The sequence below is a fragment of the Polyergus mexicanus genome, unplaced genomic scaffold, assembly GCF_030449975.1.
Source record: "Polyergus mexicanus isolate NDT 795.1 unplaced genomic scaffold, iyPolMexi1.0 SCAF_8, whole genome shotgun sequence".
NCBI lineage: Eukaryota > Metazoa > Arthropoda > Insecta > Hymenoptera > Formicidae > Polyergus > Polyergus mexicanus.
Genome location: NW_027223328.1, coordinates 7,241,296 through 7,255,332, shown reverse-complemented (window position 1 = coordinate 7,255,332; position 14,037 = coordinate 7,241,296). Strand labels below are relative to the sequence as shown.

Below are 14,037 nucleotides of genomic sequence, written 5' to 3'. Positions count from 1 at the left end.
ATCACTCACCATTAAGATAAAATTCATTTGCGAGCTCTATATATATATATACTTATCATCATTCTCGTGGATTCTTTCATAGTTACGCAAGTCTAATGTATTCAGGAAAGAGGCAAACTTCAAAGACTATGCAAGAAAGATAGCTGTGGATAATATATCGATATTAATATTATAAAAAGTATTAATATCACATTATCGAGAAAGGAAGAGTATAAGGATCTTCAAAGATTAGTATCCTTATCAATTCCGGAATCATCTTAAGGAAAATTCCGCAGTATCTCTATTTACGAGATATTTTCGCAATTCTTAGAATATTCCGAGTTTTCCGTGTTTTCGCAAAATTAACACGGCCGTTATGCATGCGGAAAAGGGACGCTTCTGCGAAGAAAATGCATCAATGTACTGTCGTAAGGAGGATCAACGCTCGCTCGTATATTTCTCTTCCCCCTCTCTCTCTCCCTTTCTTTCTCTTCTAGAAATATTATCAGAAATTTCACGGACTCTGCTCGCACGGTTCCGACACAGCTCGGCTCGGCTCGGCTCGGCCTGGCGCGGCACGATCCCCCGAGTTGCCCTTATGCGCTTGTATGTACTAGCGTAATGATGGTTTATGGCCGATGGAGGCGCAGGCCCCGTAGCGGCCGTGTTGGACATGCGGTAAACCGCAGAACGCAGCCGCGGCAAAACCTACTCTATACGACGAAACGCCGCGAAGAGACGGGAGAATCGCGAGTCGGTGGCTTATATACGATGCGAGCGCGCGCGCGAGCGTTAAGCTTAATTACCTCGTCCGGTCCGCCTCACCCTAAACCGTGTCCCCTACAAGGGGTCGCGTGGTCGCAAAATTACACGTGCTTTCGAAAACGGATGCGCCGTTTTAAATTATAGACCCTTCGGAGCGCTTCGTGTGCTGAAAAACTGCCATGTAAAGTGTAATAGTTGATGGAAAGGATATTGCCGGTCAAAGTAACGATCGGATGTTTTCTGAGAGGAAGTCGCTCTTGAAGTTACTCGATCTCTGATAAGGAACGGTTTATATCAGTTACTGGTATCTCACGCCTAACAATTACCTATGATAAAAGAAAATAATACATTTTTTGTGTATCTTATTAGGTGTACAACTTCACTTCCGCCGTTTTCCTATAGATGGCTTTAGCGGTAAGTAGTGGTCGAAATATTGTAAATAGATCGTAGACGTCATGCGATAAACTTGGGCATCTGTCAACATAACCCCATAGAAACATTAGTCGATTTGCAGGGTTGGGAAGTAACGCGTTACTTGTAACGTCGTTACCGTTACAGTTACTTTTTTTCGTTAACGATCGTTACTTTTTTCTGTTTGTAACGATAACGGTAACATCGTTACGTTTTTACAGTAACGGTAACGAATTAGCCGTTACTTTTATCGTTATTTTTTGGTTTTTATTATCTTATATCTATTCGATAGATGTATTTTTTGAAAAATATTTTGTAGCCTTCTATCATAGGCTGCATTCCGATAGTCATTGCCAGTACTGAAAATCTATAGTAACGTAAATTATAGATTTTACAATACTGACAATGAATATATTGGGATACACTCTTAATAATATCAATATTTCTCTTATCAATATTTAAAAATAATGTTCGATAAAAATTTTCAACAAAATTGAAATTTGTAAATTACAATTTAAATTCCTATAAAGATAAGTATATTAAAAAGTAAAGACATTAATATAAAAAATTAGAATCATTAAATAAGTTTAATATAAAAAGCGCTTGCTATATAGTGACTAATTTAGAGTTTTTAATTGTAACATAGATTATTACATTTAATATTAATTACTAAATAATTTTATAATCTAATAGCTTATTTTAGCATTACAAAAAACAAAAACATAACGGAAAAGTAACGAATCGTTACTTTTTAAGCAACGGTAACGGTAACGCGTTACTTTTTAAAATCAGTAACGAGTAACGGTAACGAGTTACTTTTTACAAAAAATAACGGTAACGGTAACGCGTTACTTTTATAGAGTAACGTTCCCAACCCTGTCGATTTGTGTCTGCATCATAAAGTTATTCTCCATTGAAAATGTCAGTTTACGAGCCAAATTCTCGTCATTTGCGGGAGGTATTAATTTTCTGCTTCAATATGAAGAAATCTGCGGCTGAGGCTCATCGAATGCTCTCAAATACTTATGGTGAAGCCGCTATTAGCGAAAGAACGTGTCGTGAGTGGTTTCGACGCTTCAAGAACGGTGATTTTTCACGTCGAAGACCGGCATAGCGGTGGAAGAGGGTTTTCGAAGATGCAGAATTGGAGGCATTACTTAATGAAGACTCGAGTCAAAGTCAAAAAGAATTGGCACGATCATTGGGAGTGAATGTCAACAAGCAATTTCAAAATGTATAACCAGTTTTTTACAATAAAGCCTCGTTGTACACCTAATATATAATTGGAGAAAAGGGAGCTATTTGAATAGTACTTCATATTTCTATAGCAGGAAAATGAAAGACAATAAAACGCGCGATAATTGCGCTATTAATTACAAATTGACAAGTAGATAGATCGCATGTATTATTATTATCGGAAGCATCGGCGCGAGATTAACACGATCGCGAACAGCCATCACCGACGGTTCCCGCAATCGGCGGCGGTATCATAACGCGATACGAAGAAACGTAAGCGTATGTCGTGTTCGAGAGGCGAGGTTCAAGTCTCGACGTTCGTTTGATCGAATGCCGCAATGATTACCTCGACTGATATCTGCTCCCGCATCTCCCCGGCTAATGATTATTAGCCGCAAGTCCTTCTTATACCTTACTTTTGCCCCCACCCGAGATATCCTCTTCTCGTATTCGTATACACAGGCGCGAGTATCCGATCACCGCGGATCGCATCCTTACGGTACAGAAGACCCGGCCACATCGGACCCGCCGTCTCTCCCTTCGAGTCCCCTTAACTCCCTCGCCCCCTTCCTCTTTACGAAGATATCGAGTCATCCAGGTAGGCACGCAAGCAGGCAGAGATACACCTTGCACATATCGGGGCTCAATCGAACTTGGGGAGGGGGAGGGAGGATCGTGACTTTCGATTCGTGGTGTAAATCGAGCGATGTAATAAAGTCTGATTGCGAAATGTATCGGAGCCCCTCACCGTACATCTCGAGTACCTTACACGGTATATTCGTGCGCCCGCCGTCGTCGCGGTGTAATGCACGTTTGTTAATAAAAGTACTCTCTCCGCGGTGGGCATACAACTCCACCGCTAGGTGGGTTTCGCACGTCGCGGAGGAATTCATCCTCCTCCCGGCGCAGAATCGAGCCTTGATTTCCGTTTTCGCATCGACGCGCCTCATCAAAATCGATTATTATGGGCGTTCGTATACGCGACGCGAACGTGTTAAAGTCATTTGCATATAAATGCGTTATAACGAGGGTTATCGTTATCATCAATTATCATTATTTCCGTCACTTATCGAGTCGAATTCGTCTCGCAGTTTCGTCATGACCGTGGCACGAATAATTAACGATCGTATACGATCAAGGAACTGTGCCGGCAGCGCACGCCTTCGCCGCTTCCTTCGCACCGATTTTGCCGGCTATTAAGGTCACGCGAAACGAACGATGGACCAATCGTGTATCGAGAGATCGACGAAATTAATAAAATCGGCAAACTACTACATCATCAAGAGCAATACGCATCGCCCTTCAGTCACCATACCGACGAGAAACGTATCTATACGTCAAGAACGATCGCCATTCAACTTTGACAAATGAGAGAACACGTGGTTCGAATGATATCATGCTGAATGTTGAGATTATTAATAACGCTATACGTCGCGAACGACATAGTTCTGTCCATCGTAAATGATGTTGTAGATTTCGGGTTTGATCTTTTACTGGTAATTATCGAATTGGATTGTAAATATTCCAAGAGGCACAGCTGGAAGCCAAGAAAAGATTGCGCGAACAGTTGAAATATGAACACCGTGTAGGAATTCCGCCAAGTTATTCCGAGTTCAAAGGCAGGCGCATGAATCTATTAGATAAAAATGTAAATATTAAAGGAATGTAAAAAATGTAAGGTGACGCATGTGTGCAATTGAAATCACAATGCTAGTTACTAATTTTTTAGCGATAATTTCTCTAGTTTCTTCCTACATATAGTGTGTAGTATTATTTATTATTTTTAAATAATTATGAAATTGTCTTTGCTCATAATATTAATTATGTGTATTGATAATTTATCGAAATATTTAAACACGGAATATTTAAAAACAACATGGAAATATCGATAAAAAGATATATTGAATAATACAATATAATGTTAGATTGCTTCATACATCGCTATGTGAGCATCCCAGAATTCCCATAATTATCGACGTCGAGAACGATTACTTCGTGATTACGAAATAAATACGGATAATACATACGTGAAACGATACCGAACGGAGAGACCGCTGTGATAATTAATAACCCGATTCCCGAGCATCGACGCGATTCTAAATGATTGTCTCTACTTTCGGCCGCGGTTTAGACCTTAGTCCTACTGTCATTATTAATTGCGAGTATCGTATGAATCATTGAGCCGCGCAACAGCAACAACGGAATGAGAAACGCTCGGATTTTTAATCGAGAACGCACGTCGGGGCCTCAAGTCGATACCGACTGCGAGATTATTGGAATTAATAACCCGATATATTCTCCCCTCTACGTGATTCCATCGATTCTCGATAATCCCCACGATCCTAATCAGACTCACGGTCAGCGAGGAAAAGAGAGAGAGGGAGAGATATCGTTACCATTATTGTTATCATTATTATCGTCGTTTGTGCGCGTCGTTTTTCGCGTTGCACACGCGCGAGTGATAGATCTCGTCCGAGATTTGTGCGCGAAGAGGAATCTGCGGGATCGAAATTAATGGCAGCGAATCATCGGCCGCGCGACCTATCGATCCCGATCCATCGGTCGGTGCTCGATCGACGATTCCGTTACGTATCACGCCGGTTTTCCGGCATCTCTCTCTCTCTCTTTTTTCTTCTCTTTCTCTCATCGTATTTCATCATCGCGTTACCACTTCGGTATTCGACGAATCGATTCCATGCTCATCGTTCGACGTCTGTTACGCTGAGCTAGACGCGAGCACTGCGGAAACGATGCAACTATACGATGGCGTGAGAGGGTGCACATAAGTTTTCGGATTCGCACGAGAACAGGAGGCGGCGTTACGTCACCAGATCGCGAACCTCGTACTAGACGAAATCGTAGTAACGCAATAATGCGTGCAATTTTCCCGGATATCCTCGGCGGCGAGAGCGGCTGTAATTAACCGTAATTAAAGGGGATTGCTCGTATCTTCGGCCAAACTGTTTTATCGCCATGGTCGTATCGACGGGATTAAAAAAAATGCCCCGCGGAGATTTATATACCGGTTGCTCTCGTGTGACCCTCCGCTTGTACGCGCGAGCTTCCGTTCGCTGTTACTTCGCTGAAATTGATGGGAAGCAACGCGTAACGCGCGCTTATCCTCCTTCGCTTCGCAGGATCTCCATGCGGTAAATTAGAAATTGTGGGGGTTGACTGATGAACGATGCGCGGCTCGTAATGGATGCGCGTTTCAAGATATCGCGAGAAACAGCTGGTGGATTTTGAAATATTGATACACGAAAAAAAAAAATGTTTTATAATTAAAGTTTATTTTTACAAATATATATAATATTATTAGGTGTACAAATAAGTTTCTGCCGTTTTTTATCAAAAATTGGGCATTTATTGTGAAAGAACGGAACTTAATGTTTTGAGTCACTCCCAATGTAAGTGCAAGTTCTTCTTGCGTTTGGCACGAATCTTGATCCAATAATGCTTCCAATTCCGCGTCTTCATACACTTTCGGCCTTCCGCTACGTTCTTTGTCTTCGATGTCGAATTCACCGTTCTTAAACTTTTCAAACCACTCACGACAACTTCTCTCACTTAAGGCAGCCTGCTGCAGATTTCTTCAAATTGAAGAAGTAAATCAAAAGTTCTCGCCAATGACGCTTATTCGGTTCAAAACTCGACATTTTCGCACACAAAAGAATATATTATACTGATAAAAAATCACTAATATTTTAAGGTTATGTTATTGACTGATGTCCAATCTTACGATAAGGACGTTTTACATCTGACAATTTTAACCATAATTTACTGGTGGCGCCAACTTTTGTCAAACGGCGGAAACTTATTTGTACACCTAATACGTTAGACAGAAAAAAAATATATAGGATTTACGCGATTCTTTAAAAGCAAAAATTTGCAAAAATTTGTCATAATGTAAGTAAAAATATAAATACGGACAGAGAATACTTTTCACGAGATGCTTGTCATCGATATATCACAGGATGTGAAAAAGAGCCGCGTTTGCCACGTGCGTGAGAGACGATAAGCGTCCTCATGTTCCATATCCTGCTTGGATCAACCCTTATCGATGATAAAAGAAAATTCGGGGTGCGGCACCCTCGACGTTTTCACAATCCTCTTTCAAGCTCTAGTACACCGGCCGTAACATCGACATAGATATACAGGGTGATCCGGAACGTTCCAGCTAGACTTTGAGATTTTATAGGAAATTTAATTCTGAACAAAAAATTTCTTATTAACGTGAGTCGAAAAATATTTTCTTAAGAAGTTATTGCTCAAAAACCTCTGAAATCGTGATTATTTTACTAAATATCATTTTTCCAAATATCACAGAAGATGTGCGTTTTTTAATAAAAAGTACTAAAACAAAAGTTGTAGACAATTAAATTATCTTTCAAACGAGATCAAAATAATTGTTGTACGTTCCATAGATTTTGATATAACCAGTTTCAAACGTACAAAAAGTGCTTTTGTTACTTTTATATTGTTAGATCGATTTTTCAAGAAATTTATTAAGTTTCATGGTCTTTTTATTTCATTTTCTTTTCACTTTTTGCTCTTCCTTTGCATTAGAGGTTCTTGAGCGATAACTTCTTAAGGAAGTATTTTTCGACCCATGTTTATAGGAAATTTTTTGTTCAGAATTAAATTTCCTATAAGATCTCAAAGTCTGGCTGGAACGTTCGGGGCCACCCTGTAGAGTAGAACGTTTATCTTTTTTATAGAATCTTTTGCACATATTTAGTATATTTCGTTAAAAACGAAATAATTTGTGTGAAGTCTTTTGTGTTTATATGTATAGTTAAATATTTTGTTATTATTTATATAGTAGAAACTCTCAAGTATGAATTGAAAAAGAAAATAATCGTCGCAGAATTACATTTTCTTTTTAATATGCATTAAATTACATAAAATCTATTTTACATTACACTTTGAAATAAAATTTCTACAATTTAGCAAAAGCTGAACGCGTATCTTATCGACGCGCAACATTATCTCAAACCTACGCGCTACGAAATTCAATCTAACCATCTGGATGCTGACATGTGTGGGGCGTTTGAGAGATCAGCTTGCCGGCGACCGAGTCTTCCCAAGCAAATATGCATTGCGCCGCGCGTGTACCGTACTTAAGTGCCCGTAGAACTGGCAATCGATAACCTCCACTCGGTTTCGTCTTACACACGCGTTGCGAGAACGCGGAGAATTAACGGATCACGGATCTAGTTGGAGTTAAATCAACAAATCAAATATCCAGATCACTTTTTCGTTGTGTTTCTCACGAGGAACTTTGGATTTCCGTGAATATTATTCCGCGCCATCGTTTGCTATTAATTTTGTTTATCAGACAGAAAATTAATCGATAGTCGCGGTTTAGTAAAGTGGAACGTGTATACGAAGATTGTGTAACGTTATCTCGAATAGACCGTGGACGTTAATCCGTCCGGTGGAAATCTGGGCGCTGACACGGCGAGCCTGAGGGATCGGGCTACAAGAACGTGGGACAGGTAAAATACTTATCTCGTGGTGCGCGAAATGTGCGTAAGATCGCGTTCGAACGCGATCGACCGGCACGGATCTATAGCCTCCGGGTCTCGTCTTACATTTAGCGCCGGAAGAGTCGTGTACGGGAAAGGATACATGACGGGACGGTAGAAATGGGAAAGATTTCCGCACGCACGAGAGGAAAGAGGCAGACGAGCGAGAAAACCAAAGTGATGCGCTCGCGTAAACGATCGTCTTCTCGGATTACACGGTATTCTAAGCAGTGCAGGATCACACGCGTGAAACTTCAAAATTCGTGAAAGAGCGCGGAAGCATCGTATCGTAAGCGTCGAATCGATTTTTCTGTAAATGATCTCAGACGTAAAATTTTGATAAGTAATTTTTTATAGTAAAACGATGCTCAAAACGGTTAGAACGATAATATTTTGAACACCAAAAATATATTAAATCGATTTCTTAAATATTAAACTATGTATATAAGATGAGATTTTACAAATATGTTAACAATTAATTTGAAAATAAATATTTTATTTTATTTACTCGCCGAACAATTATCATATTATAGATATATTGATACTGGGTGGCCCATTTTAATCCATCCAGTCGAATATATCAAAAATCAAGCCCGGAAGAGAAAAATGTTTTAAACAAAAGTTGTGTGGCTTCAAGGGGGTGACAATCATAAGATGGTGACAATGATTTGACCTTGGAAAATCATTTGAAGGTCATGTGAAGGTCAACTTTAAAATCTTAAATGGAAACCCCCATTTTTTATTTAGTATTCTTGTAGCTGACATCGAGACCTTTCCAAAACACTATAATAAAGTATTTTTTCATTAAGTACTTTTTGAGTTATTTTATATTTTAATCTGACATATTTTGATATAAAAAATAAAATATTTCGTAAAATATTCAGTTTTCGATAATTTTACCGTAACACTTCTATGTACAGAATAATAAGACAAATTAATTAGTGCCAAAAAAAACAAATAATTGTTTAAAAAAATACATTGTAAATAATTTTCTTAAACACAATTTTTTTTTTATACTAATTGATTTGTCTCATTATTCTGTACATAGAAGTATTACGGTAAAATTATCGAAAACTAAATATTTTACGAGATATTTAATTTTTTATATCAAAATATGTCAGATTAAAATATAAAATTACTCAAAAAGTACTTAATGAAAAAATACTTTATTATAGTGTTTTGGAAAGCTCTCGATGTCAGCTACAAGAATACTAAATAAAAAATGGGGGTTTCCATTTAAGATTTTAAAGTTGACCTTCACATGACCTTCAAATGATTTTCCAAGGTCAAATAATTGTCATCATCTTATAGCCCCCTTGAAGCCACACAACTTTTGTTCGAAACATTTTTCTCTTCCGGGCTTGGTTTTTGAGATATTCGACTGGATGCATTAAAATGAGCCACCCAATATATTGTATATAAATAAGATTAAATTCCCATCATTGTTATGTTGCAAAATATATCATCGCTAAATATAAAATATATGGAACAGAAGTAGCATGAAATTCACGAACCACCGTCGACGCCTATGCACGTGATCAGGCATGCAAACATATCGGGGGAATAGACGTAGGGGACGAGTTTAACCCTATTTAAATCGCCTCTAGCTTGCTGACAATACCGCGGTGATTGCGACAGATGCGTGGATGTGCGTGTCTCTTTAAGAGAGCGTTTTCGCACCCTTCGGCGGTGGCGCAAGCCACTCATTTCAAATCGTCCCCCTTGGCGAGGAAACTCATTCAATGTTGAGAAGCGCACAGGTGCGTACCACGTGGGCCCCCATTGAAGGACAGGGGATTCTTCCCCGTCTCTTCCTTTTTCCCCTCATTCCTCCAACACTACGGCCAGATGTAACACTCCCACGGGCACAAAGACACAAATGCACCGATTCATTTGTATCCATGGATGCATCTGGTGCTCCTATGTGATCGGTAATTGTAATATGGAAGATAAATTCGTATCGGAGAACTAGAGATTTGATGCAACGATATACAAATGAAATACTGTTTTTGAAAAGTAGATCACACGTATGAGAGAGAAATAATATAACATACTTGATAATTTAAATAGGAAATTTTAATAATTATTTAATTAATAACCGATATTTTTCAGTAACTGATTATATTCTATTCGAATGAAAAATTTGTAGAAAAGAATTATCCAGCACAGAAATTAATTATAAAAACTAGTAAGACGGAATCTGAAAAAAAAAATTGTACCTAGATAGTTTTATTTATCTATTGTGTTCTTTTTATTGTATTTGACGTATTATCTTCTTATCGTATAATTATTCATCTTTCTTTATATCGAAAATTTGTTTTTTTTTTTTAAATAAAATTAGCGAAATCTTCCAATATCGAATTCGTACAAATTAAATTTGCGAATGATTACAATGATTAACGTCAATAATGAAAATTCCAGAGAAAATAATTGCTATCTCGTCTTGTAACCCTGAGAGTTTCTCAAGTTTATCGCATCAATCATCGAGCGTTCTGGATTGCAAAATGCGTGGCGAAATGCATCCCATCAGATGCGATGAATGCGATGAATGCTCGCCGGCGCGTTATCCTATTGATTAAAAATCGCAGGTCAGTTAAAGCGTGTGTATCGCTCGGTAATCCGATCGAGGGTAAGGCTTAACTCCCCGTGTACCTCCTCGCGGAGGTATTGGCCTTGTAATATCTAGCGACTTCATCCGCCGATCGTATCTAGCGCGGAACATTCTCCACGGCGGCGAAACGGGAACTCGCTACGCAAAAGTGCCAGCCCTTCGAGTTCGCGTGTCGCAATCTCGCGCGATCGTACTGCATTTATACATGTACGGATATCGTTAACCCGTTTTGACATACGAGAGGCGACGAGGAATTAATTAGTGAATTATGTCTTCCGTCGGTAGGACCGATAATTAAATCAGAATGCGAGATGCTCGAGAGAGATAAATGTATTACGGGCTGCTCCATATCCTATTACTATATTCCTATTAAGTAATAAGATGCAATTTGAATGTCAAATACAAATGATATGCGAGTGGATTACTAATGTTAATGCGTAAGATTGATATCGCGTGCGAGATTATCCGTGTGATCGCTCCGGACACGTGCGTATCTCGGCAACGTGACGACATATCGCGCGTCGCGTGTCGTCTTGCGATCATCTTACGAAGGGATACAAGGACTCTCATTACGTGACACATGCCGGAACGAGACGTGTGAGCCGCGTTTCCTCTCGAAACGATTCACGGAACGAGTACACTATCGAGAGAGCACGGTAGCATGCGCGTTTTTACCTTTTTTTTTTATCTATATAGGATACGAGAACCTAAATACGTTTACGTTCTCTCTTCTTTTCCCTTTTTCTACATCCCTCGAGCGAAATGCACCTGTATGCTGTACCGCGCAGGAGCGGATGTCAAAGTCGATAATTTTAGCAGCTCAGCAACGGGAAATGTATTAAGACAATATTATATGTATAACAATATTATATGTATAAGACATTAATGTGTTTTTTACGACACAGGACTACACACAACTACATATAATTTTTTTAAAATTGCGACGAAAATTTGCGAACTAAATTATTCTGTAATCTGTTTGAGAGTCATGAATCTCTATGCTCTCAAAACATAAATTGCTAGTACTTTAATATATCGATGAAAATTAATAAATATCGAGAGAAAAATTTCCATTATATAACAATACGTTACCGATTAAATATTGTAGCAATTAATGTCTATATTAGGTGTACAACTTTGCTTCCGCCGTTTTTTTCCCGAAATTCGAGGCTTTATTGTAAAAAACTGGTTATACATTTTGAAATTGCTTATGTTAAGTCACACCCAATGATCGTGCCAATTCTTTTTGACTTTGACTCGAGTCTTCATTAAGTAATGCCTCCAATTCTGCATCTTCGAAAACCTTCCCTCTGCCACCGCTATGCCGGTCTTCGACGTGAAAATCACCGTTCTTGAAGCGTCGAAATCACTCACGACACGTTCTTTCGCTAATAGCGGCTTCACCATAAGTATTTGAGAGCATTCGATGAGCCTCAGCCGCAGATTTCTTCATATTGAAGCAGAAAATTAAAACCTCCCGCAAATGACGCGAATTTGGCTCGTAAACTGATATTTTCAATCGAGAATAACTTTATGATGCGGACACAAATCGACTAATGTTTCTATGGGGTTATGTTGACAGATGCCCAAGTTTATCGCATGACGTTTACGATCTATTTATTTCGACCGCTACTTACCGCTAAAGCCATCTGTAGGGAAACGGTGGAAGTAAAGTTGTACACCTAATATATGCGAAACGTCAAATTTATTTTTCATATGTACAAACATTATCTCGAATTAGCAATGTCGGAGAACGTTTGTAGACTCGGCTTCTGTACCGTTGAGAGTTTGAGTTTCATTGCTTTTCGCATAGAGGATCCGCTCCTGCGTTGAAAGAGCGGCGCGCTCGCGCCCATACGGTAGGCGCACGCATAACAACGTGTACTTACGAGCCGTGCAGGCGTAGGTTGGCGTCGGGGTAACCCGATAATCGGCATATCCACCGAAGGGCCCGGCGCGCCTATTAAGCTCCAATAACGACACGTAATAGCTCGGGTGTTGCGGCCGCTACGACTGTACAACCGTAGATAGAACCAGGAGTGTGAGAAGATATAGAAAGAGAGAGAGAGAAAAAGTGTGAACGTCGCGAGAGAGTCGCGAGAGAGCTCGTTGCGTAGCGTGACTAAGCCCGCGGATGCGAGCCGATGACGTCCTTAGGGAGGTATGGGACTTACGGAACCCATCTCGCGCTCCTCGCACCATGTATCCGCATACGGTGTCCCGGAATTCCACGGAATTCTGGCGTTGCAGTGATCGTAGTAGCGGCCGCAGTCTCCTCTCTCTCTCTCTCTCTCTTTCTCTTTTCTCCGTTGCGAGACCGAGGGGATCCGACCGGGCCACCCTGAAATTATGCGGTGCCCGTCAATTAAAAAGAGTGACCGGCGGCGGCCTCTTCGCCTTTCCTCGCCATCGTTGACCGTATCCTTCCTCTTTTGTGTTCGCCTGCGATTCATATCGGTACCCTGCTCTTACCGAGGAATGTACCGGGGCAAGCGAGAGGGGGATTTTTATACAGTTTTTGTCAGCCTCCTCAGTAAAACACGATTAAATACGGCGGAGAATAGAGGCGCGGAAGCAGCAATTTGATTAAAGCAATAATACATATACGGAGAATGGCTGTGGTTCCTGTTAATCTCCATTTACACACGCGATTATGGCTTGAATGGAATCTTTCTTAGTATAATATATCATGGGAATATTAAAAATAGTATCAAAAATTGTCGAAAAATAGATTCCAATGATAATTCTTATTATAAGTTTCTTCTTGTTAGATAAAAGATATCTATAGCTTCGGAAATATCGCAGCTTCGATGCCTAAAAGATAAATTCTTCTCTCAGTTTTTTACGCATTGACGACTTTTGTTATTCTCGATGAAGGAATAGAAAATTGAGATGTCCGACGCCTACGTATGTTCACGCCCGCTTCGTGATGTCCCTCGTGTCGTGCGGTGTATATACGGCTCACGGCGTAAGGCACAGCACGGCACGGCACGGTGGCTATAACGAGGTCCTCCCAATGTCTCGCTGCGGAATCTCTATATCCTTACATCCACGTCGTATCTATTATTCTTCCCGCGAAACGTGTTGCCTCTTTCCAGTAGTGAGAACGAACGGGTTCGTCCGGATCGGTCATTCGTGTGTAATCGACGACGCTTCTGCACGCGTGAAGCAGTGGTATCAACGCAGAGTACTGTACCATATTCTATGGTAGCAGTATGGGAGGAGCTGATTCTCACACGTTAATTATCGATATTGCCGTTTGATCGGGATCATAGACGCGTTATCGTTTTCGCGATCGACGAAGAGCAATCGCGAGCATATGTTAATATAAGTTTCATTCGCGATCTCTCTTTCGCTTTTTCCTCCTGTTAACGAACCAACAATTTTGTATCTTTATCAATTTATGATTTTCAGTCGGAAACTTGCAAATAGATTTAGAATATCGCGCGTCTGGCGTAATTGCAAATCTTAATCGCCATTTTAATAGTGGGATTCATCAGTAATAAT

General features: G+C 40.0%; 1 pseudogene; it reads right to left on the bottom strand.

Annotated features, from left to right (window-relative positions):
• Positions 1-6,347: 6,347 nt before the first annotated feature.
• LOC138935313 (uncharacterized) lies at positions 6,348-13,729 on the bottom strand (annotated as a pseudogene).
• Positions 13,730-14,037: the final 308 nt, after the last annotated feature.